Source organism: Gastrolobium bilobum, unplaced genomic scaffold, assembly GCF_033153095.1.
Source record: "Gastrolobium bilobum isolate Gb01-03AN ecotype WA unplaced genomic scaffold, APGP_CSIRO_Gbil_v1 utg1631, whole genome shotgun sequence".
Classification (NCBI taxonomy): Eukaryota; Viridiplantae; Streptophyta; class Magnoliopsida; order Fabales; family Fabaceae; genus Gastrolobium; species Gastrolobium bilobum.
In genome coordinates, this window is record NW_026896405.1 from 218,537 (window position 1) to 222,102 (window position 3,566).

General features: G+C 40.3%; 1 non-coding gene across 1 annotated transcript; it reads right to left on the reverse strand.

Annotated features, from left to right (window-relative positions):
* Positions 1 to 623: 623 nt before the first annotated feature.
* LOC133299550 (small nucleolar RNA R71) lies at positions 624 to 730 on the reverse strand. Its single transcript, XR_009749946.1, has one exon. It is a non-coding gene; the product is annotated as a small nucleolar RNA R71 (small nucleolar RNA).
* Between the last annotated feature and the right edge of the window lie 2,836 nt (positions 731 to 3,566).

Consider the following 3,566-nt stretch of genomic DNA (forward strand, 5'->3'; position numbering starts at 1 on the left):
TCTTCAACATTGACAGACACCATTAATATTTGAGATTGAATCTTTTATTTTTCAGCAATTTATATTTTTGTGTTTATTTTTGTTCAATTTCAATTCTGGTGTATGCGAGGTACTATTAATCCCAACTCTTTGTTGTTTGATCCAGAATTAGAAAAGACAATTAGGAAGAACAGGAAGGCAGCAAGACAAAGAAAGGGGTGAATCCAGTGTGACAATTCAAGAAGAAGTCATGGCAGAAAATCACATGCCACCACCACAGAGGACACTTGGAGATTACATGACTCCCACTGTCATTCCACCAATTGGAAGTGTTGTTCGACCCACTGTGGAGCCCAACAACTTTGAATTGAAACCTGCACTGGTACAATTTAGTGCAGAAGGAACAGTTTGCTGGTACAAGTGCAGAAGATCCATATCTGCACATTGAAAATTTCTTACTATTGAGTGATACGGTGAAGATCAATGGTGTGACCAGAGATGCGATTCTGTTGAGGTTGTTCACTCATTCACTGAAGGATGATGCAAGAAGATGGTTACAGTCATTACCTCAAGGGAGTATTACAACTTGGGATGATCTTCAGACGAAGTTCTTAGCCCGGTTCTTTTCAGCATCTAAGAGGGCAAAATTGAAGGATGAGATCACAGGGTTTAAGCAAAAAGAGTCAGAGTCTATCTATGAGGCTTGGGAGAGGTTCAAGACATTTTTGAGGAAATGTCCACAACATGGTATTGAAGTGTGGAATCAAGCAGCAATATTTCTTCAAGGGTTGACAACCAACACAAGGACATTGGTGAATGCCACAGCTGGTGGTTCACTAACAACCAAGACTCCTCAGGAAGCCCTTGACATATTTGAGTCCCTAGCATCTCAGGAGTTTGACAATGCTCCAGTGAATGACAGAAGAACGGAGATTATAAAACTTGATGGTTATGATGCTTTGTTAGCCAAGAATGATCAGATGATGCAAATGCAGAAACAACAACAACAACAACAATTGGATGCTCTCACTAAGCAGCTATCTTCTCAAAAGGTTGCTTCTGTAGACACTAATCTTGTGTGTGCAATTTGTGGGAAAAGCCATGTTACAAATGATTGTGATTATGGGGGATCTGCTGAACAAGCAGAAGTAAATGGGGTATGGTATGATCGGAGGAACCATAACAACCAGGGGCGAAATGTGTATGTTCCACCATGGAAGAATAGGAATCAACACCCAGGGTTCAATTATAGTTCCAATCATCAGTTGAATCCTCCACTGCATCCTCCTCCAACACATTCATCACAACAAGGTGATACCTCTGCATGGGAGAAAACTTTTGCCCAGTTATCAAAGACTACTCAAGATTATATTCAGGGGTCAAATTCTTTCATAGAAGAAACTTCTGCTTTCATGCAAGAGACAAAAACAGCATTCAGGAACCAAGAAGCATCCATCCGGAATTTGGAGACCCAAATTGGTCAGTTGTCTAGACAGATATCTGAGAGACCACAGGGAAAGTTCCCTGGTGATACCATGGTGAATCCAAAGGAGCATTGCAAGTCCATAATTACAAGAAGTGGGCTTGTGCTTCAACCGGTTAAGAAGAAAGTGGAAGAAAAGAAAGATGAGGAAGAAGTTGTTGTTGAAGATGTTGTAGTTGAAAAAGAAGAAGAAGAAAAAGTTGAGAAAGATAAGAAAGAAGATGAGGTAGTAGTTGAAAATAATTCTTCACCCAAGAAGTTGATGAAGTGGGAGAAGAAGAAAATGGCTGACAAGCAGGACCAACCAATTAATTTGTCTCCATATGCCAAAGTTCCTTATCCTCAGAGGTTGAAGCAAGAAATTCAGAAGTAGCATTATGCAAGGTTTCTGGATATTTTCAAGAAATTGCATATCAACATTCCATTTGCTGAAGCCTTAGAGAACATGCCCCACTATGCAAAATTCATGAAGGATCTTATGTCTAAGAAGTGGAAACTGAAAGATGGTGAGACTGTGGCTTTAACGGAGGAATGTAGTGCCCTGATTCAGAAGAAGCTTCCTCCAAAGTTGAAAGACCCAGGAAGTTTCAGCATTCCTATTGCTATTAGAGATGTGGAAGTAGGAAAAGCACTGTGTGACTTGGGGGCCAGCATAAATTTGATGACATTGTCTGTCTGTAGAGCTTTGGGGATTAACAAGTTGAAAGATACTAATGTTATTCTACATCTAGCAGATAGATCAATCAAGAGACCAGAAGGGGTGGTAGAAGATGTTCTGGTCAAGGTGGATAAATTCATTTTTCCTGTGGACTTTGTAATACTTGATATGGAAGAGGAGGATACTGAAAGTCCTCTACTCCTAGGGAGACCATTCTTAGCAACTGCAAGATCCCTGATTGATGTTGAATAAGGGAAGTTGATGTTAAGGGTGAATGAAGAAACAATTACAATAGATGTGTTTGAAGCCATTAAACATCCTGTTGATCTGGAGATTGTTTCAGAATTGATATCATACAGGAGGTTGTGGAAGAAGTGATAGGAGAAGAAGACTCTTCACTTGAGGAAGACAAATTCAAGGAAGAAACAAGTGGGGAATATTATCTGGAGGAACCGGTAGTTGAAGAGTTGGAAGATAAGGTAGATGACATTCCCAAGGGAGTACCCAAGGTGGAGCTTAAAGAACTACCTTCAAATCTTAAGTATGTGTTCCTTGGAGATGATCAAACATACCCAACCATTATCAATGCATTGTTGTCTGAAGGGGAGGAAGTAAAGTTGATTGAGGTGCTCAAAAAGAACAAGACAGCCATGGGCTGGTCATTTTCAGATCTTAAGGGTATCAACCCTTCCTTCTGTACTCATAAGATATTGATGGAAGAGGAAGTCAAACCAATGAGGCAACCACAGAGAAGACTCAATCCTACTATGAAGAAGGTAGTAAGGAAGGAAGTGGTGAAGTTGCTTGATGCTGGAATGATTTATCCTATTTCAGATAGTGCTTGGGTGAGTCCAGTTCAGACGGTGCCTAAGAAAGGAGGAATGACTGTTGTGAGGAATGAGAACAATGAACTAATCCCTACAAGAACAGTCACTGGTTGGAGAATGTGCATTGACTACCGGAGACTCAACAAAGCAACACGGAAGGACCATTTCCCTATTCCATTTTTAGATCAAATGTTGGAGAGATTGGCAGGACATGCTTTCTACTGTTTTCTAGATAGATACTCTGGCTACAATCAGATAGCTGTGGCTCTAGAAGATCAGGAGAAAACTGCATTCACTTGCCCATATGGAATCTTTGCATACCGGAGGATGCCTTTCGGCTTATGTAATGCACCAGCAACTTTTCAAAGGTGCATGCTTTCCATATTCTCTGACATGATAGAAAGATGCATTGAAATTTTTATGGATGATTTTTCTGTATTTGGCCCTACTTTTTATGCATGTCTAGAAAATTTGGATAGGGTTTTACAAAGATGCCAAGATTGTAATCTTGTGCTGAACTGGGAGAAATGTCACTTCATGGTGACAGAGGGTATTGTTTTGGGACACAAGGTGTCCAACAGAGGGATTGAAGTGGATAAAGCCAAAATCTCAGTTATTG